Genomic DNA, 22982 nt, shown 5'->3' on the forward strand with positions numbered 1-22982 from the left:
TCTCTGACAAGGGTGAGTTTCATTAACCTCAGGGTGGAATGTTGACTCACTTGGCTTCTGGTTTATAATATAGTTCAGTTCTCTCTCAGACAGCCCAATGGTGCCGTCTCTACAATTTTCCATAAATTCACGTAGATGTTTGATGCTTCCCTTCTAGGTTTCAGCTCTCTATACTGCTGTCCTAGTAAACATACCTGTTTTGTTAAACTTCCTGTGATGTGACAGTCATGACTTCCAAGATTTTTTTTTCATTTTTTGCCTTTTTGCCACTCAATGCACAGTTCAGAAATCTTTTTTGTTTCTGTTACTGATGATCTCTAGCATGCACTTACTTGTTACTATAGATACAGTTATAGCAATTCATTTATGAACCCTCTATACATTCTGTACATTTCTTTGCCTTTGCCCATTTTTCATACATAGTATTTGTTAATTTGTTAAAAATATCTTTAACACAAGTTCCATATATACATATATATATGCATATGTATTTATGAAGACGTAAAGACTTAAAAGAATAAAATATTCAGAATAACTAACAAATATGATTACATATTTTAATTCCCTAAATTCATATTTGATTGAGGTTTAAATATTTGTGGCAATATATGAAATATTAACAGTAACACTGATCACTGACTTAAGATAGATATTCACATGCAAAAATCTCTTATAAATAGTAATTTCTAACAAGTTTTATTTTTATACAATTTTGTATAGTTCTAATTTATTCATTAATGCAAATGACTATTATAGTAACATCTTGAAAATGTAGACACAACCCACCAAAGTCTAGACTGGTAATTATTCTTTTCTTGTCATCTGTGAGACTGTCCTTTTGTGAGGAGTGATGACTAAGCAAGTGAGCAGTTGTCTTCTTGCAAGCATGAATATTTCTATTGCAATTTTGTGCAAATATTTGACTTGTAGAATAGTAAGAGTTCTGGTACATTATAGCCCCATGTGGTCGACCATTACTTCATACATGTCAGAGTACTTAAAAGTTATGTCTAGTGTACATTTTTTGACTATGTGTAAAACATAAATTAATGCAATATTCATTGTGTAGAAGTATTTACTAAATATCAAATATTTATAAATGTTCATTTAGTAGGTGGATACGTTTTTGTATATATAGGTTCCGACACAGCCATTTTCCACTAGAGATGGAACTTCAAAATGCCCAAACAAATGGATATTTAATATGCAAATTTAATATGAAATTTTCTTTTACACCTAATTTCTATTTAGATAATGTTAATTATCTTGAACCTTACCTGCTTTGTTGAAATTCAAATTTGTTTTAAGTCACACATCAAAGCATCATAGAGTAACCTGGATTTGTCCATAATTATTAGTTTATAAAGAATTAAGTTAATTAGGCAAGTACTGTGGTGCATGCCTGTAATGCCAGCATTTGGGGAGGCAGAGGCAAGCGGACCTCTGTGAGTTTCAGGCCAACCTGGAGTACAAAGTGAGTCCAGGACAGCCAAGGCTACACAGAGAAACTGTGTCTCAAAAAACCAAAACCAAACCAAACCAACCAACCAAAGAATTAGGTTTGATTAAGGTATATTTTCTGAACAAAACTTGTTTTTGTTAATAGTTTTGTGCATAATGTCATTGGAATTATTTTAAATCTGTAGATTGTTTTCAGTAATCTGGCCATTTTTGCAATATTTATTCTGCCAATCCTAGAAGACCAAAGCCCTCTCTCTGTCAACAAGTAACTTGAATTTTATAATTTGGTGTTCTAACCTTTGTATTGTTTAAGTCTTTCATGTCCTTTGAGAAGTTTATTCCTGCATAGTTTATTCTGGTGAAAAGTGTTGTGATTGTCAAGACTATTCCTAAATACTCTTCAGAAAATTTGTTACTAATATACATGAATGCTACAGGTTTTTTTTGTTTGTTTGTTGATTTTGCATTGTACAACTTTAGTAAAATCAGTGTAAAATCTATGCATTTTCTTTTAGATATTATAGTATCTATACAGTACAGAATTGTGTCATGTTCAAATGGGAATATTTTCTCTCTTCCTTTTATATATTTATGACTTTCTATTGCTTTGTGCTTACAACTTGAGTATATTATTGAATATGAGTAGACAGACTTGGCCTCCTTGTTAGATACCAGACTTTAGAGGAAATACAGACAGTTTTCTCCTATTTTAGATAGTATTGGCTGTGGGTTTTTAATGTCATGCTTTATTGTTTAGAGGTATATTCTGTCTATTTCTATCTCCAGGATTTTGAATATGAAAACAAGTTGAACTTTGCCACTTTACCTTTCTGTAGAGATGATCACAAGAGATGATCTCGTGACTTAGATCATTAACTTTATTCATATGTTGATTTGCTGTCTATAAATCAATTAATACCTAATTAAAATATTGTATTTTATGGACCACGTTCATATAGTCAGGTTTTTTTTAATCTTATTTTGTTTTACTATGTTTCTAAGTGGATTTCAAAAAAAAAGTTAATTGTAGCCCTTATGGCAAAATTTCATGTTCTTTATTGTATTTTCCTTTTCTCCTTAATCATATAGAAACTGTTGGGAGACAAATGGGCAACAAAAAACAATTCCGTGAATCAAACTCAAGAAAAGCATTAATATGAACATGAATGATTCTAAATAAAGGTAAACTTTGTTTTTCAAACTGTTTGCACAGAATATGAATGAACCAAAATTCTATAAGATGCAAACACAATTTGGCCCCCTTTTGACATTACTGAGCAGATACTGAGAAGGTATTTTAAATGGGATGTTATTGTCACTCTGGTAATTAGGTAAACAAATGGACACTTCCCATAGAAAATTTTTTTAAATCTTCTGAGAATGACACCAAGTTGAGATAAAACAAAAGACCAAAAAAAAAAAAAAAAAAAAAAAAAAAAAAAAAAAAAAAAAAAAAAACCAAACCCTATAATCTCCAGTTACCTAAGTATTTCTTTAAAAGATAAAATAGTGGTTATCAAAACCTAGTTTAAATATAAGCAAAGAAAGAGGAAAATGGTGTCTGTTCATAGTAACAAGTAAGAGTTCCACATGAGAATAATTAATTGTTTGTCTTTATAAAACAGCAGGAGTGCACTTAGACAAATAACCCACATTTACAAGGAGTTGTAAGAAATCAGTGAGATAAACTCGCTAGCAACTACTAATCTGCGAATAAAGGCGGTAATAATAGCTCTAAACATTCCTCAGTTTCAGACCTGCTGTCACTGTATTTTCTTCATTATAAACAGAAGCATAGCAGCTTCTGATCAAATACTAAGTCATTCAAAAACCGATATAAAATTGCTTTTCAATAACAATGTACTTAACTTTAAAAATGAAAATATGAATCAGTTTTTTAAATTAGGTTGCCACTGCACACACACGAGACACATAAATATCAACATTTGAATAAATATTTTTTCACAGATTTCTGTTTTTTTTTGTCAAATTTAAATACAAATTGTTAATAAATTCAGGTTTTATATTAATACCTTTCCATCAAATCATACATGCATAATTTTATCAGCATATATATGTGACCATATATAATCATTATTTTAAAAAACATACATTTTCCATTTATTCTTATCAAAAACAATTTGTGCACTATTAAGAATGGCTCAGATCAGCTCATATTTATTCATTGGTGGTGGAATCAAAAGAAAATATTCTGGTTTAATTTAGGTTCAGTTTTCCAAGCTAACATCATAATGTGCTAGTTTCCATTGCACATCACAACCCAATTGTATCACTGCCTTGTGATAGTTTATATATTTAGGGATTGTTTTTAACTCCTTTGCTTTGTTTATAAAAGATAGGGCTATACTGTACAGCAATTTACCATACAGTCAATTTTGTGGTCAGTCAATCATATAAATAGGATTTTTTTCAATCCAAATAAATAATTCCACTTTCTTCATTCCCTAATTTTGCCTCAAAAAATGAGATTTTATACTTTTTAAGAGTGAATAAAAGGTCGCCCCAAGCATGGTTGGCTACCATAAAAAGCTAAAATGTTACGCTCAGGATACGAGGCTAAGCACTGCACTCAGGGTCAGCAGCTTTCGACCCAGAGAAGAGCATGTCTGATTGCATGCGGGTTGATACCCCAGGTCCCGCCACTGAGAAAAAGGTATTGGACGGGTCTGATGCTCTTTGGGTGGATGACACCTAAATGAACATCGGTACAAAGTCCCAATTTATTTCTAATATCAGAGATCAGACCTCTACTCTTGCCTGATGCGTCTAAAACAAAAAGGGGGAACTGTAGAGAGCTGCGGAATGCTGTGCCTTAAAGATGGAGCTGGTTTCCGCCTTCCACCTTCCCGATGGTGAGTGCTTTCTGTCACGAACAATTCCACATTTGGCTAAGGCTGAGGATCTGGCTTGCTTCCATGTATGTGGACCTATCTGCATTGCCCACGTGGCACGCCTGGGTTGGCTACCCAGAGGCTATTTAAGCTGTGGTCTGCCTTTCCCCAGGGTCAGATGATTGTTCAAGGTTCCTGAATAAACTGCATTGAAAAAAAAAAAAAAGAGTGAATAAAAGGTATGACAAGAGAGCATTCATTAAAAAAATCATTGCATATATAATTTATATGTATACTACTTCAAAGAGATAGCATCAGCCATTTAAAAATATATAGTATTGATACAACTAAACATTTTAAAACATCAATCAAACTATATGTCTTCTTTGTGTAAGGTATCTATACCTTAGTGTGTGCTGATAATACTCTGAACACTATACTGTATGTTACCTGATGGTTACTGACAAATGAAATGAATGATATACCTCTATTAAGATCTAAGCCTGTTAATTTTAGCAACCAGTAATCAAAATGACAATTGTAGTTCAAAATCCTGAATAAATACCCTACAGATAAAGTGTGGGATGAATTTAAACCTCATTGCCCAAGGTGTATTTTGAATCATAGGTGAGCACATATAACTCTCTACCTCTTGGGAGTTTTTTTACTGTTCTTGGTTATCATTTACAGTCACAATTCTCCTATTGGCTAATTGCCTCCCTTCTTTCATTTGTACTAATTAGGCTACATTCTATTTGGCAGGCTAGCTTGAATTGTGTCACCAAGGTAAAGTTGCTTTAATAAAGCCACCTATGTAGCATTGGCAGTATGATTATTATCAACTAGGAATGCAGTTTTAAAAGTAGATTTAAATATAGGACAATCCAAGAACATACAGAGATATGTATTTCAGGTTATTAGAAAGAAATACCATTCTCTTATTTATTTTTTTACCTAGTAATACTGTCTGTGAAATCTGAGATGACATAAGAATCACTTTTATTAAAGATAAAAAAGTTTTGTGTTATTAAAAACTTTCAAAATTTGCTTTCTTCTGTCTCTTATCTTTAGCCATGATTATGAGAAATAATAATGTAATTGGATACAACTTGTGCCATTTGGTGGACAGATTGCTTCAAAAATTTTAGGCCACTGCCATCTTTTAGGTTGACTTGTAGAGTTTTGTAAGCTGATCGTCCTGATGGGTTTGTGGCCATATGGGGAGGTTCTACTGGAAGACAAAACAGGGAACTTTGCCTCTAGCAAGGAAGTTAAAATTTCCTAAGCATGTGTCCTCTGTGTGAAGCAGCGATTCTTCAGGGTAAGGAAAATTTCCAAGTCCATTACATGTTGATATCAAGATGTTATTGTGTCCTGAGAGACTGCTGTCAAACTGTTGCTGGGAAGTGGCCATTTAGAGAACAGATGGAGATAAACAGGCACAAGAGAATATGGACGGCATCCAGGTCTTCAATGAGTAGAAGCATGAGCTCAACTTTGCAAAGAACTCAGGAAATATTATCTGACAAGGGAGATAAGTCATCTACAATGGAACTATAGACAGTGTGAAGACAAATAGCACAATATATCTCAGTTACTGTTCGCCATCCAAAAGCAGTAATCACTGTGCTAAGAAGTAGCTAGGACAAAAAAAACCCAGTGCTAAATCTTTTTTTTTCATGTATGTATCCATTTTTATTTTTATTATTTTTTAATTAAATTTTTATTTTGTAATATTAGTTACAGTTTACTAGCTTTGTATCCCAGCTGTAGCCCCCTTCCTCATTCCCTCCCAAGCCGACCCTCCCTCATCTCCTTCCTGCCCCTTTCCAAGTACACTGATAGGGGAAGTACTCCTCCCCTTTCCTCTGACCTTGTTTATCAGGTCTCATCAGTACTGGCTATAATGTCCTCCTCTGTGACCTAGCAAGGCTGCTCCTCCCTCGGGGGGGGGGGGGAGGGAGGAGAGCTTAAGTTTAGTTGCATGTAAAAAGATTCCACGGATAAAGATAAATACTAAAGAAACCTGGAATCAAGAGTGTCAAGATGATAGGCTCATGAGAGACAAGCACCACAGTCAAAGCAGTCTGGTTGAACATCTCTTCTCTCTTGAGCAGAACTCCAAGTCTCACGGTGATTACGTTACTTTTCAAAGTTTCTGGCTCTGGGAATTTTCTAGTCAACTATGGAGAAAAGAACTTGTCAAAGCAAGAACAGTACAGAGCAATAAAACAGGAGACTTTAAGGAGAATAATGAGTCTTCAATGCATTCTGAGCATTAACAAGAAATCCCTGTTAATGCAGGGCTTTTGCAAATAATAAAACCAAAATCTATGCATCTAAAGAAACCAAGCAAGAGAGAGGACCCTAACTAAAATGTTCAATCCCCACTTGAAAGGCAAAGAGGATAGATATCAGAAGAAGAAGAAAATAGGAAACAACCTAGAAACCTGCTACAGAGGGCCTCTGAAAGCCAGAAGAAGAAATCAGGAAACAAACTAGGAACATACCACAGAGGGCCCCTGAAAACCTCTGCCCTGCAGACTATCAAAGCAGATGCTGAGCCTGATGGCCAACTGTCGGGCAGAGTGAATGGAATTTTATGTAAGAAGTGGGAAATAGCAAGAGCTGGAGAGGACAGGAACTCCACAAGGAGAGCAACAGAACAAGAAAATTTGAACACAGGGAACTTCCCAGAGACTCATACTCCAACCAAGGACTATTCATGGAGATAATCTAGAACCCCTGCACAGATGTAGCCCATGGCAGGACAGTGTCCAAGTGGGTTACCTAGTAATGGGAAGAGGGACTGCCTCTGACATAATCTGATTGGCCTGCTCTTTGATCACCTCCCCTTGAGGGGGGAGTAGCCCTACCAGGCCACAGAAGAGGACAGTGCAGCCACTTTTGATGAGAACTGATAGACTAAGATCAGAAAGGAGAGGAGAACCTCCCCTATCAGTGGACTTGGGTAGGGGCATGCATGCAGAAACAGGAGGGAGGGTGGGATCGGGAGGGGAGGAGGGAGGGGCTTATGGGGGGATACAAAATTAATAAAGTGTAATTAATTTAAAAAAAGAAAAAAATACAATTTAACATCTGCTATGTAAAAAAAAAAAATCTTTGAAATACAACAGGGACATATCTACCTTATCTCTACAGATCATAGAGCACAGAATTCCCAAAACAAAAAAGGACATATGACATATTTCACTCATTAAATGCAATAATGTGTGCCATTTTCATGTTTCCCCATGGTGTGTATGTACTTAGCAAATGACAATTCTATTTCTGCTTTTCCAGTAATACTATCTCTATAACTCTTCATAAATTCTATTAGATGATTGATGTTTCTTTTCTTTAGTTCACCTCCCTAGATTACAGTCATAGAAAACATGCTCATTTAATTGACCTTCCTGTGGATTGCCAGAAATTACTTCTCAACTACTTTTCATTTCTGTCTTCCACTCCCCAACTCTGACACCTCAGAAATCATATACAGTTTTAGTTTACAGTGTACTCTGCATTCATTTATTCCAAAGTATCCGCATCAGCATCACCTTTACCTAATTCATATTAATCCCTGGTCCAGTCATTGTTATATGATATTCGTTGTTTGCTATACTGAATAGACTACAAAAAGAGTTGTCATTTTAACATATGGATCACTGTGTGTTGGGTTCTAAATAGCTTTCTTCCTTAGTTAGAAGAGAATGTAATTTCTTGAGTATAGCTTAAAAGCAATTTATGATAGATTTATTTCTCATCCACTAAGTTCTATTCAGAAAACAAATTGTTTTATTTTATTATCTATTATCTTATTATAATTTTTTGGAAATTTTATACATAGGTACAGTACTTATATTGTTTCTACTCCATATTACTCCTCACCTGTTCCAACTTCCTCTCAACTTCATAAACTCTTCTTTATGCAATATTGTTATACAAACATATATTTGCAAGTATACTTTTTCTCCAACTTTTATTTAATTTGTTATAGTGCAAAAATGTTATTACTAGGGTGAATACACATGATAACTTTATTTACATTCTATTTTGTACCACTACTAATCATTTAAGTATTTCAAACTTTATTTTCTTTTTCTTTTTTTTTTTTTTCAATGCAGTTTATTCAGGAACATTGAACAATCATCGGACCCCGGGGAAAGCCAGCCCACAGCTTAAATAGCCTCTGGGTAGCCAACCCAGGCGTGCCACGGGGGCAATGCAGATAGGTCCACATACATGGAAGCAAGCCAGATCCTCGGCCTTAGCCAAATGTGGAGTTGTTCGTGACAGAGAGCACTCACCATCGGGAAGGTGGAAGGCAGAAACCAGCTCCATCTTTAAGGCATAGCATTCCGCAGCTCTCTACAGTTCCCCCTTTTTGTTTTAGACGCATCAGGCAAGAGTAGAGGTCTGATCTCTGATATTAGAAGTAAATTGGGACTTTGTACTGATGTTCATTTAGGTGTCATCCACCCAAAGAGCATCAGACCCGTCAGATACCTTTTTCTCAGAGGCGGGACCTGGGGCATCAACCCGCATGCAATCAGACATGCTCTTCTCTGGGTCCAAAGCGGCTGACCCTGAGTGCAGTGCTTGGCCTCGCATCCTGAGCGTATCATTTTAGCTTTTTATGGTATCCAACCTTAAAAATGTTGGGAGACATTGGCATGGAGCACGTCTCGCCCCTGGTGCTAATGCCCTGGTGGTAGCTCCAACAGCCGTCAATGAGATGGTAGTAACAATGGTGGCTGTAGTTCCAAGATCCCTTTTCTGTCTGAAGAGAGTCATAGCAGGGAGAATGTCCTGCTTCAATGGCTGTAAAGGCCTGAATGATCATGGCTGCATCACACTGTTGTGAGACTCTAATCTTGCATATATACCACAGGCAAACCAAGGAGACCAACACCAGAAGGCCTGCTAACACTCCCATGCCCGCCCATTCCTTCAGATGATTCATGGCTGCAGCAATCCATGTTGATAATCCTGTGGCTAGTCCTGCGTCCACTCCGGTAGAATTTACTGTGACAATGGCCACTCTCAGCTGCTCCATCGTAGTATCGAATTCTCCAGTCCAATTACCTAAAATATAGCTCGACAATTGTTTAGACAGATTTGCAGCACAGGAAAAATTCTCATGTTGTATGCTAGTGACACAAAGTCCAGCATACTTTCATTGACAGCCAGGTTGAGCGATTTGCCATAGGGTATCAATTTGCTCCTGCAAGAGGTCAATCCTCTGATTGAACACCATCAAGCTTCCTTTTAGTTGAGCATTAATTCCTTTATGTACAACTAAGGCATGAGCTACATTGGCTAAATGATTATTCAGGGTCTGAGCAGTCTGCCCAGTATGACTCATGGCTAATGCCCTGGTGGTAGCTCCAACAGCCGTCAATGAGATGGTAGTAACAATGGTGGCTGTAGTTCCAAGATCCCTTTTCTGTCTGAAGAGAGTCATAGTGTGAGGGGCATCAATGGGCACAGGCACCCAGTGAGGCATGCGAGTAACCAGGGCATACCTAAATTTACTAGCATTCCAGCATTGGGCAAAAAAGCAAGTATCATTACCACAATTACTTGGCTCTATCTGGCTAATAATGAATAAAAATGGGGGATATAGACAAACAGGTGTGGGCTTATAGGAAATATTATGAGAAGCCTTAACCCCTAGTTGGAACATCCTGCGTCAGTTCTAGAACTAGCAGTGGTGGTGTCCGAGGTCTGAGTAGGTTCAGGAGACCATTGCCCCCAGGGGCGAGACGTGCTCCATGCCAATTGACTAACTCCATGTTTTCCTCCAATTTTGAAAGTCATTTAAGGTTCTTAAATTATTTTTTTCCCTTTTTTCTTAAATTTTTCATCAATTACACTTTATTCATTCTGCATCCCCCCATAAGCCCCTCCCTCCTCTCCTCCCAATCCCACCCTCCCTCCTCCCTCTGCTTGCATGCCACTCCCCAAGTCCACTAATAGGGGAGGTTCTCCTCTCCTTTCTGATCTTAGTCTGTCAGTTCACATCAAAAGTGGCTGTATTGTCCTCTACTATGGCCTGGTAAGGCTGCTCCCCCCCCCCCAGAGGGAGGTGATCAAAGAGTAGGCCAATCAGATTATGTCAGAGGCAGTCCCTCTTCACATTACTATGTAACCCAATTGGACTCTGAACTGCCCTGGACTACATCTGTGCAGGGGTTCTAGGTTATCTCCATGAATAGTCCTTGGTTGGAGTATGAGTCTCTGGGAAGTTCCCTATGTTCAAATTTTCTTGTTCTGTTGCTCTCCTTGTGGAGACCCTGTCCTCTCCAGCTCTTACTATTTCCCAGTTCTTACCTAAAATTCCGTTCACTCTGCCCAACAGTTGCCCATCCGGCTCAGCATCTGCTTTGATAGTCTGAAGGGCAGAGGCTTTCAGAGGCCCTCTGTGGTAGGTTCCTAGGTTGTTTCCTGTTTTCTTCTTCTTCTGATGTCCATCCTCTTTGCCTTTCTGGATGGGGTTTGGACGTTTTAGTTAGGGTCCTCTCTCTTGCTTAGTTTCTTTAGATGCACAGGTTTTAGTGGGTTTGTCCTATGTTGTATGTCTATATGAGTGAGTATATACCATGTGTGTCTTTTTGCTTCTGAGACAACTCACTCAGGATGATCCTTTCCAGATCCCACCATTTACCTGCAAATTTCATGATTTCCTTATTTTTCATTGCTGAGTAATATTCCATTGTGTAGATGTACCACAATTTCTGCATCCATTCTTCAGTTGAGGGGCATCTGGGTTGTTTCCAGCTTCTGGCTATTACAAATAAAGCTGCTACAAACATGGTTGAGCAAATGTCCTTTTTGTGTACTTGAGCCTCTTTTGGATATATGCCCAGTAGTGGTATGGCTGGATCTTGAGGAAGCGCCATTCCTAGTTGTCTGAGAAAGCGCCAGATTGATTTCCAGAGTGGTTGTACAAGTTTACATTCCCACCAGCAGTGGAGAAGGGTTCCCCTTTCTCCACAACCTCTCCAGCATGTGTTGTCACTTGAGTTTTTGATCTTGGCCATTCTCATGGGTGTAAGGTGAAATCTCAGGGTTGTTTTGATTTGCATTTCCCTAATGGCTAATGAGGTTGAGCATTTCTTTAAGTGCTTCTCTGCCATTCGGTATTCCTCTACAGAGAATTCTCTGTTTAGCTCTGTTCCCCATTTTTTAAGTGGATTACTTGGTTTGCTGCTTTTCAGCTTCTTTAGTTCTTTATATATACTGGATATGAGTCCTCTGTCAGATAAAGGGTTGGTGAAGATTCTTTCCCAATCTGTAGGTGGTCGCTTTGTTTTGATGACGGTGTCCTTTGCTTTACAGAAGCTTTTCAGTTTCATGAGGTCCCATTTATTGGTTGCTGCTCTTAGAGCCTGTGCTGTTGGTGTTCTGTTCAGGAAGTTTCCCCCTGTACCAATGAGTTCTAGGGTATTTCCCACTTTTTTTTCAAGCCGATTTAATGTGTCTGGTTTTATGTTGAGGTCTTTGATCCACTTGGACTTCAGTTTTGTGCAGGGTGACAAGTTTGGATCTATTTTCATTTTTCTACATGTAGACATCCAGTTAGACCAGCACCATTTGTTGAAGATGCTATCTTTTTTCCATTGTATGGTTTTGGCGTCTTTGTCAAAGATCAGGTGTCCATAAGTGTGTGGGTTTATTTCTGGGTCCTCTGTTCGGTTCCATTGATCCACCATTCTGTTTCTATGCCAGTACCATGCAGTTTTTAAAACTGTTGCTCTATAGTACAACTTAAGATCAGGGATGGAGATACCTCCAGAAGATCTTTTATTGTAGAGGATTGTTTTAGCAATTCTGGGTTTCTTGTTATTCCATATGAAGTTGAGAATTTTCCTTTCCAGGTCTGTAAAGAATTGTGTTGGTAATTTGATGGGCATTGCATTGAATCTGTAGATTGCTTTTGGTAAGATGGCCATTTTTACTATGTTAATCCTACCAAGCCATGAGCATGGGAGATCTTTCCATCTTCTCATATCTTCTTCTAATTCTTTCTTCAGAGATTTGAAATTTTTTTTCATACAAGTCTTTGACTTCCTTGGTTAGGGTTACTCCGAGGTACCTTATGTCATTTGTGGCTATTGTGAAGGGTGTTGTTTCCTTAATTTCTTTCTCAGCCCTTTTGTCTTTTGTATACAGGAGGGCTACTGATTTTTTTGAGTTAATTTTGTATCCTGCCACTTTGCTGAAGGTGTTTATCAGCTGTAGGAGTTCCCTGGTAGAGTTTTTGGGGTCACTCACATATACTATCATATCATCTGCAAATAGTGATAATTTGACTTCTTCCTTTCCAATTTGTATCCCCTTGATCTCCTTCAACTGTCTTATTGCTCTAGCAAGGACTTCCAACACTATGTTGAAGAGATATGGAGAGAGTGGGCAGCCTTGTCTTGTCCCTGATTTCAGTGGGATTGCTTTAAGTTTCTCTCCATTCAGTTTGATGTTGGCTATAGGCTTGCTGTATATCGCCTTTACTATGTTTAGATATGTGCCTTGTATCCCTGATCTCTCCAATACTTTGAACATGAATGGATGTTGGATTTTGTCAAAGGCTTTTTCAGCATCTAGGGAGATTATCATGTGGTTTTTTTCTTTCAGTTTGTTAATATGGTGGATCCCATTGATGGATTTCCGTATATTGAACCACCCCTGCATACCTGGGATGAAGCCTACTTGGTCATAGTGGATAATATCTTTGATGTGTTCTTGGATTCGGTTTGCAAGTATTTTATTAAGTATTTTTGCATCAATGTTCATAAGGGAGATTGGCCGGAAATTCTCTTTCTTTGTTGAGTCTTTGTGAGGTTTAGGTACCAAGGTGACTGTGGCTTCATAGAATGAATTTGGTAATATTCCTTCTGTTTCTATTTTGTGGAATAGTTTGAAGAGAATTGGTGTTAGCTCTTCTTTGAAGGTCTGGTAGAATTCTGCGCTGAAGCCATCTGGTCCTGGGCTTTTTTTGGATGGGAGACTTTTGATGACCGCTTCTATTTCTTTGGGGGATATAGGTCTATTTAGTTGATTTACCTGGTCCTGGTTCAGCTTTGGTAAGTCAAATCGATCAAGAAAATTGTCCATTTCATTTAGATTTTCAAATTTTGTGGCATATAGACTTTTGAAGTAAGTCCTAATGATTGTTTGGATTTCCTCAGTGTCTGTAGTTATATCCCCCTTTTCATTTCTGATTTTGTTGATTTGGGTGGTGTCTCTCTGCCTTTTAGTTAGCCTGGCTAAGGGTTTGTCGATCTTGTTGATTTTCGCAAAGAACCAGCTCTTGGTTTCATTGATTCTTTGAATTGTTTTATTTGTTTCCAATTGATTGATTTCAGCCCTGAGTTTGATTATTTCCAGCCGTCTACTCCTTCTTGGTGTGTCTGCTTCTTCTTTTTCTAGGGTTTTTAAGTGAGCCATTAGGGTGCTTGAATGAGCTGTCTCGAATTTCTTTTTGAAGGCACTTAGTGCTATGAACTTTCCTCTTAGCACTGCTTTCATTGTGTCCCACAAGTTCGGGTATGTTGTGTCTTCATTTTCATTGATTTCTAGAAAGACTTTAATTTCTTTCTTTATTTCTTCCCTGACCCAGCTGTCATTTAGTAACAAGTTGTTCAGTTTCCATGTGTGTGTAGGCTTTTTGTTATTTCTGTTATTGTTGAGGTCCAGCTTTATTCCATGGTGATCAGACAAGATACATGGGATTATTTCAATCTGCTTGTATTTGTTGAGGCTTGCTTTGTGACCCACTATGTGGTCTATTTTGGAGAAGGTTCCATGAGGTGCTGAGAAGAAGGTAAATTCTTTTGTGTTTGGGTGTAAAGTTCTGTAAATGTCTGTTAGGTCCATTTGATTCATGACCTCTGTCAGAGACATTGTTTCTTTGTTTAATTTCTGTTTGGTTGACCTGTCCTTTGTTGAGAGTGGGGTGTTGAAGTCTCCCACTATTAATGTGTGTGGATCTATATGTGCTTTAAATTTTATCAATGTTTCTTTCACAAATGTGGGTGCCCTTGTATTTGGGGCATATATGTTCAGGATTGTGATGTCTTCCTGGTGGAATTTTCCCTTGATGAGTATGAAGTGTCCTTCCCCATCTCTTTTGATTAATTTTGGTTGAAAGTCTATTTTATCAGATATTAGAATGGCTACTCCTGCTTGCTTCTTGGTTCCGTTTGCTTGGAAAGTCGTCTTCCAACCCTTTACCCTCAGGTAATGTCTATCTTTGTGTCTTAGGTGTATTTCTTGTATGCAACAGATTGCTGGGTTTAGTTTATGTATCCATTCTGTTAATCTGTGTCTTTTTATTGGAGAATTGAGTCCATTGATGTTGAGAGAGATTAATGACTAGTGGCTGTTAGATCTCTTGATTTTGATGTTGGCTGTGGTCATCAGGTTGTGTGCTTGGTTGCTTTTTGTTTTACTGAAGTGAGGTTATTTATTTCCTGTGTTTTCTTGAATGTAGCTAGCTTTCTTGGGTTTTATTTTCCCTTCCAGTGTCTTCTGTAATGCTGGATTTGTTTGTAGGTATTTTTGAAATTTGTTTTTGTCATTGAATATCTTGTTTTCTCCATCTATGAGGACTGAGAGTTTTGCTGGGTATAGTAGCCTGGGCTGACATCTGTGTTCTCTTAGGGTCTGCATGATATCTGTCCAGGCCCTTCTGGCTTTCATAGTCTCTGTTGAAAAGTCAGGTGTGATTCTAATGGGTTTGCCATTATATGTTACTTGGCCTTTTTCCCTTGCAGCTTTTAGTATTTTTTCTTTGTTCTGTATACTTACTGTTTTGATTATTATGTGGCGGGAGGATTTTCTTTTCTGGTCAAATTTGCTGGGTGTTCTGTAGGCCTCATGTATTCTAATTGGCCTCTCCTTTAGCTTGGGGAAATTTTCTTCAATGATTTTGTTGAAAATATTTTCTGGGCCTTGGAGAAGGGAGTCTTCTTTTTCCTCTATACCTATTATTCTTAGGTTTTGTCTTTTCATATTGTCTTGCATTTCTTGGACGGTCTGTGTCAGGAATTTTTCAGCTTTAACATTTTCTTTGACAGATACATCGATTTCTTCCATTGTATCTTCTACACCTGAGATTCTTTCTTCCATCTCTTGTAGTCTGTTGGTTATGCTTACCTCTGTAGTTCCTGTTTTCTTTCCTAGATTCTTCCTTTCCATTATTTCTTCCATTTGTGTTTTCTTTAATTTTTCCAATTCTATCTTCAGGTCTTGAGTTGTTTTGTTTACTTCCTTCACCTGTCTGATTGTACTTTCCTGTTTTTCTTTTAGTTCCTTCAACTCTGTTTCTTTCATTTCATTCAGTGTTTTAAGCATTTCCTTTTTAAAGGCCATAAACTGTTTGGCTGCAGCTTCCTCTATTTCTTTACGGATGGCAATATTCTGTTTGAGTTTATCTTCCTCTATGTCTTTACGAATCTTATTTGTTTCCTCTGTTATCATCTTCATGAGCATACTTGTTAGGTCATCTTCTTGGATTTCAGTTATGGTGGGGTGTCCAGGGCTACTTGCTCCTGGGTAACTGGGTTCTGGAGATGCCATATTGCTCTGTCTTTTGTTGCTTGAGCTTTTACGCTGGCCTCTACCCATTGTGTTATCTTAGGAGTTTGGGGTTATTTTCTGGTGGTTCCTGGGGATCCTGTGGTGGAGAGAATCCCCTTTGCAGAAAGCTGGGTTTTCCTGAAGGATGTCTTCTCAGCTTTTTGGGTATAGTCCCTGGATGGCTGGTGTTTTTTCAGGAGTTGCTCACCTCAGGGATATAGACCTGAGTGGTAACTGTGGTCTTTGTTAGTCGAGAGGGTTCTCCTCTCACCCAGGGAAGTCCTGAGGGCAGCTGCCCTGTTTCTGGGTTTCTTGTTGCAAATTTAATGATCAGCTGCTGTGACCCAGTTGGACATCAGGCGCGCCTCAACTGTTTGTGCTTGTGTCTGGAGCACAGCTGAGTGCTGGCGCCTCGGCCCCACTAGACTACTAGACTTTTTCTAGGGAAGGATTGGGTGATTTAGATCAGTACAGTTTCCTTCCTTCCTCGTGGATTCTCTGGAGACACGGACTCCTAGTGTCTTTTTTTGCCCTGGTGCACACTGCTCAGTGTCCGCCAGCTGGCTGGCCACAGAAATTTGCCTGTGCCTGGAACACAGCTGTGTGATGGCGGCTCAGTCTCTGCCAGCTGTCTGGTGCGCAGAAACTGCCTGTGTCTGCCTTTGTGGCTTTTGGGAGTCTGAGTGGCTCCCTAAGCTGGGTAATTTTCCGGGGACCTTTTCAGGTTGGGGGTGAGCTGAGTGCTCTGAGATCAGACCCGCCGTTTCTATCTCTGGCGGCGAATCAGGCGCGCAGGCAGGCAGGGCTCTGTGCCGGAACCTGGGTCCCCGGCTCTGGCTCCGGGCTGGCTCCTGGGGTGCCCGTGGAACCCGCCCGAGTCTTTTCCAGGGGATGTCTGGGTGACCTAAGGCCGGTCCCAATCGTTTCCTGTACCCTGGGGTTATCTCTCGACTGAAAATTCCAGTCTCTGATAGTGTGGTGCCCAAGGTTCAGTCTGGGACCGTGACCAGAGACACTGGCTTGTGGCTCTGGGCTGGGGCTGGGGCTGGTGGCCGGCAGCCAAGCGTCTGGTGGAACCGGGATCTCTTCCGCGGTTTAGCCGGGTGAGTTAAAAGCTGATTGAATCCCCCACCATGGGGTATCCTCTCACCTGGGAAACACAATGACTGTGTTTTATGGCCGAGAGTTCTGATTGCTGTTCATTGTGCTGATCCTGCTGTGCTGCTGCTCAGAATGAGAGTCCTCCCAGCGCCGCCATCTTGCCCCTCCCAAACTTTATTTTCTTTGTTCACTGAAATGCTAGCATGTCATAGTTGACAGTCTTTATTTTTATTTTCTTCCTTCTCCCTCCCTCCCTCTCTCTTCCTTCCTCATTTCCTTTCCTTCCTCCCTCCCTTCTTGCTTTTACACTTTCTTGATTTCTTCTTATATTTCCTCCCAAATGCCTTTTTCTCTTTCTTCATTCCTCCTAGCCTCCCATCCCCTCTTCTCCAGGTCCACTCCTTCTCCATTTCCCTTCAGAAACAAGCAGGCTTCCCAGCAATATTAAACTGAGCAAGGCATAACAAGATACAGTAGGACTGGGTAAAAATCCTCATGTCAAGGCTAGACAAGGCAACCCAGTAGGAGCAAAAGGTCCTAAGAGCAGGTCTTCAATGAGTAGAATAATGAGGTCAACTTTGAAAGAGTCAGAGACATCCCCACTCCCACTGTTTGGAGTCTCACAAAAACACCAAGCTAACAACCATAGCATATTTGCAGAGGATATAGTATAGACCCAAACACGCTGAGTAATTGTTGTTTCTCTCTCTGTGAAGACACACGGACCTTGCTTAGTTGATTCAATGGGTCATGCTCTCTTGATGTTCTCAACTTCACTGTCTCTAACAATTATTCTTCATCTTCCTCCTCAGTAATTCTACGTTCCAAGGGGAGGCACCTGATGGGATAGGGTAGTCTTTCATTTAATTTTGTATACAGTAAAACAAGTAAGCACATTTCCAGTTAAAGCCAACACACTAATAGTGCACCGATACACGAAATAAGTATAAATCATAAAGAATTTTAATTCTGAATCAGGTAGGGGATGAATCTTTTTATTTTTTTGTCAAAAATCTGAATATTGAGAATGGAGAAGAGTCACATAATTAAGAATATGCAGTGGTTCTGCAGAGGACCTGAGTTCAGTTTCTATCACCCACATCTGGTGACTTACAACTATCTATAACTTCAGAATAAGGGAATCAATGCCTTCTTCTGGACTCTATGGCCACCAGCATATGGGTTCATACACAACACCATACACACATATACAGAGAACTCCACACAACTATAGGCATCTGACTTTTGACATAGAATCAACAAATGTATGCTGAAGAAGAAATTAAGATATATTTGCCTAGATGTTGAAATATATTTTGTGCATAGATTCAGAAGGTTTTTTTTTGTGTATAAGAATTATGCAAAGAGACATGAATTTTCAATGGCAAAGTCTAAAACATAGCGAGTTACAAATTTATGAATATTCATTGCACTTGAGTACTACTAAGCTTTTTGTTCTTAATTGCAATGATGCCTGATGCACACCGGAAATTAATAGTTTCCACAATTGTCCACCTGTTATGCTAGCTTTGGGGAATGCTTGTCGAGACAAACCAGTGTCTCCTGAACTCAGAGTCTGTTTTATATGATCTATTGAAGCTGGAACTCAAAATCAAGTGACCGCAAACTCTTTTCTATGGTTTAGGATGTTAAAAGTCTGAACTTCAGCTGAAACACGTAACTTTGTCCCCTCTCTGAAATTTTAGGTCCAGGCAAATGAAGTGCTCACCACTTGTCACAATCCTGAGTATGATTTTTTTTTCCCCTTTAGGCTGCTCCTTTGACACCTGTTATTAAAGACTTTTTTGTAATAAAAAGAAATCAATCTAAGGAAACTCATAGCTAATACTATACAGAATGATTAGGGGAGAAAGATTTTTATTTTGAGATATATTTGCATGTGAAACTAAATCATACCATCTCATGCCAACCACATCTACCAGACTGTAGCAAAAAAAAAAAAAAAATCGTGGTAAAAGATGGTTCAAAGTTTCTGTTCCAATCAACACATGTCTAAGAGCACTATAAACACATCTCCTGCCTTCCCTTCTCCCTTTCCTTCCTGCTCTTCCTCCTCTTCTCCTCTTTCCTCTCTTTCCCTCTTTCTACTTTCCACCTCCTTCCCTCTCTTTCTTGTCCACTATTCTCTTAACAACAAGTGGGAAGATGCAGCATGCCTGAAATTGGTATTTTCTCAGTGCAGTGATCTTTCACATGAACAAATTCACTGTCTAAGAGAAAGTGCAAATCCCACTGTGTTTCTTCTGATGATTTCCCAGTGTCTCCTACAACACCACCCACTGCAGATTTATATAGAGCTAGAAGCTCATGGGGGAAGAAGAGAGATTCCCTTCAGTAGTGTGGCCACTAGAAAGCTTGATATAGTTCTAGAAGAAAAGAATTTCCCACCCATTCTCCTGCAGACAACCTTGGCAACTTGGCGAAATTCACCAGATTACCTAAGAGGAAACGGAGATAAAAATGTAGTAGAAGGGATAGTCAGAAACTAGAGAAGAGATAACAGCAAAAGGGTAACAGAATATGACTATGATCAAAATGCATTATTCATCTGTCTAGGAATGCATAATGAAATACATTATAATGTGTAACAATAAAAAACATTTTGAGAAGAACAGTAAAAGTACACAGGAAATTTAGAATAATTGTCATGCCCTGGCATCATAATTATTACGCTCCCTAGTAAAAGTTTTTTGATGTTATGAAATGTTGGGGAGGAGCACTTTTGAAACTAAGACTCCAGGATATGTAGCTTTCTATTTTCCCATATTCACCATTAAATATAAAAGCAGATTTTAGTGTGAACAATTTCACAGAGGCTATCATTCAAATGCTTGTGTTTCTGCTGTCTACTCCCCCTTCTCTATTCAATGCATTGATCCAATAATAAATGATTAAAAGCTGAACATTTGACATTTATCTTGAGCACATATTATTTTTACGGGAATGCTGTAAGGATGGGCTATTAAAGTCTGTATAGAAAGTATGTAAACTGAGAGATGAATGACTTTATTGAAATCAGTACCATCTGGAACCACGGAGAGAAAAATGCACACCTTTCTTGAAGAATGTAATATGTAGACATAGCTAAAACTTGTAGCTATTAGAAAGTGACTTTGATTTTCTTTGTTTCTTTTGGTGCTACAATTCAAACTCAAGCCTGACAAATGCCAGGCAAGTGCTATGATAATACACTGTAATCTCACCTCTCAGACTTTGATATTGGGGCATTATGTTGGATTCCAGGAGGAAATGCTATGATTTAGCTGAAGAAAAAGTAACCTCATTATCTTCACCCTGTAGCTGAGAATCTCAGTGTTCATTATCACTAATATTTTAATTATTATTTTTTAATTGTTTTCTTTGTTTTGCAGTAAGAAAGGTGAGGCACTATAGTTTTGGAAAGTAATGTCAGTTTAAATTTGAGCTTTTTTTTTTTTTACATATTCTCACCTTCCTTTGTTCTGTCTGCAGTAACAAAAATGCAATAGGTGTTATTCATTTGCCAATAAAAGAAATGAGTTTCTTGGAGTTTTGAGACTTGGAGAAGTAAGATTTTGAGGCACTCGCAAATTTAGTGAGGAAAGAAACCTAAATGTGTAAACTGTCTTTACAATGAGTGGCAGTGGCAAATGGCCTGTTGTTCTAACCCTTTTTGTTTTTAAAATGAGTTTTCAATAGAGAGATGGTAATCCTCTGCATGCATATCCAAATGTGTACAGTTCTGATTGGGGTGATTAGCATTTCCTGTATCTTAGAAATTTAGATGCTTGTCCTATCTTTGCCTTGAGAGTATTCACAATCCCCTCCACTAGCTGTTTTAAATGAATCAGTTAATTATAGCCTGTAAATGTTGTTTTTATTTCCTCAGAAGAGGGAGAGAGAAGAGAGCCATAACCGAGCTTCACTTGGCTTGGGCTGAGCCCAGAGATTTTCTGCCTATCTTTCCCGAGGCTGAGGCCTGGAAGAGTCTAACCTCCACACAATCTATTCTTCTACAATCCTAAACTTTGAAGTCTTCAGCTTCCAGACTCCGTCTGGTAACCTAAGCCTATAATATTTTTAGCCTCTGAGAATTACTGCTTTCCTTCTGCACTGGTTCAGCTTAACTGGTTCTGGCTCAAAATGCCTCTCCAAGCTGACAGATACAAACTGGCTCTCCACTTCCCAATGAAATGCTCTGCTTGGAAAAACCACCTCTGAACCCCACCAACTGAACTGCAGGAACTCAACTGTGCGTAACTAAACTGCAACAAACTGTCACATGCTCCTGAACTCTGCTCTGTCTGCACAAACTCTCCTGAGCTGACCTTAAGTGGTTTCTCTTTCCTGTCCCTTCTCATGAGAGTTGGATGTACCCTATCTATGACTCATTCTGTTAATTTTTTTCTGGTTCGTCTCTTTGTCAGCCCCTTAATTAGATGCCATTGTTTGGGATTAAAGATGTGTACTAACTTGGTGTACATTATAGTACACTTAATAGCCAGAGGAATTAAAGGTGTGTAAATGTCTATATTCCACTCAGAGGGATTAAAGGTGTATACTAAGAGTGTGTTATTCCAGCTGATTACACAGACACAGGATTTGAATGCGATCTCTTGCTAGACATGTTGCTGGCTTAAATTTCTCTACTGTAGCCAGTGATGTACTATCGTATAGTAAATAGTATTAAGAGTTTCCCCTGTTCTTCAACTCCACCTGATGCCTGTTAGCCATCCAATTAACTTCTCTTATATTTTTCAAATCCCAATCGTTACTTAACCAAGTCCTGAAAGACCTGCCTCTTCAATTACCACACCCTTAAGTTCCAATGTTTGATGACTCACAAAAGTTAAAACTGAAGAAAAAACAAAACAAAACAAAACAAAAACATTTGGGAGTTTTATATATCAGGAGCAAAGATTCCCTCAGAAAAACCACAGTTTATTAAATTCTTCTAAATGTAATTATAGGATTTTCACTGTGCCATTTTAAAAGCAGCTTTATAAACTTAATAAACAGATTGAAACAACGGAAAACCCAATTTTGTATTACCAACAGTAGTGCATTTTAACACTTGTATTAGAAAGCAAACTTTAAAAAATTAAAATGGATGAAGTAGCTGAGAAGAGGCAGAGACAGGAACACAAATCTCTGGATTTCAGGACCAGCCTGGTCTACATAGTAAGTTCCAGGACAGACACTAAAAGGCCCTGTCAAAAACAAAACAAAACAAACAAACAAACAAAAAAAACACCTAATAATTGCAGTTGAGAGTGCTACCTGTAAATACAACATTCTTTCTTCCCATTAATAAAGCTTTTAATCTTCGGCGACAATTATTAATGTCATTATATACTGTAAAATATTACTTACATTAAAATGACAAGAATTTTTTTGTGATAAAATTAAAATTACGCCATTCAAAAATTTTTACATCCCTCTCCCCTCTGCTAATGGGCAAAGAGACACCTTCTTGGTGGTATTGTTCTTAATTTGTTCAGGGGCAGAGCAGATTGCCATCCTTTGTTCATCCTAGCTTATCGCCTGGCATGGTGGCCAAAGCTGTCTTATGCCTGTGACTCATTAAAATCAAATCAAATCCAAGGAGCACAGTGCAGGAGGAGAAAGACAGACCTTTGGACTGCCATGGCACCCACAGACCTGCTCTCCAGCACACTACACAGGCAGGCCATAGACACCTGCATGCCACAGCAGGCAATTCTGATGGAGACGTTACCCAGAGGCCTGCCACCCACGTGGCCAGCCTGCAGCTCTCACAATGTACAATGTATAAGTATGTGGTGGTCAGATGGGAGACGAAGAGAAGTGGAATGGTTTGAGCATTACACAAAGAGGTGGAATGAAGACTGAAGGATAAAAAGATGGGGTTAGCCCATTGAGAGTTACCGACCCCCACCAACTTGGGCCGATTCCAAGATTCCAGCCCGAGCTGCTGCTGAGAGTCATATCTGAGTCCCTGACTAT

General features: G+C 38.8%; 1 non-coding gene across 1 annotated transcript; it reads left to right on the top strand.

Annotated features, from left to right (window-relative positions):
• Positions 1-22439: 22439 nt before the first annotated feature.
• LOC132652605 (small nucleolar RNA SNORA48) lies at positions 22440-22583 on the top strand. Its single transcript, XR_009590202.1, has one exon. It is a non-coding gene; the product is annotated as a small nucleolar RNA SNORA48 (small nucleolar RNA).
• The last annotated feature ends 399 nt before the right edge of the window (positions 22584-22982 follow it).

Source organism: Meriones unguiculatus, chromosome 2 (genome assembly GCF_030254825.1).
Source record: "Meriones unguiculatus strain TT.TT164.6M chromosome 2, Bangor_MerUng_6.1, whole genome shotgun sequence".
Lineage (NCBI taxonomy): Eukaryota > Metazoa > Chordata > Mammalia > Rodentia > Muridae > Meriones > Meriones unguiculatus.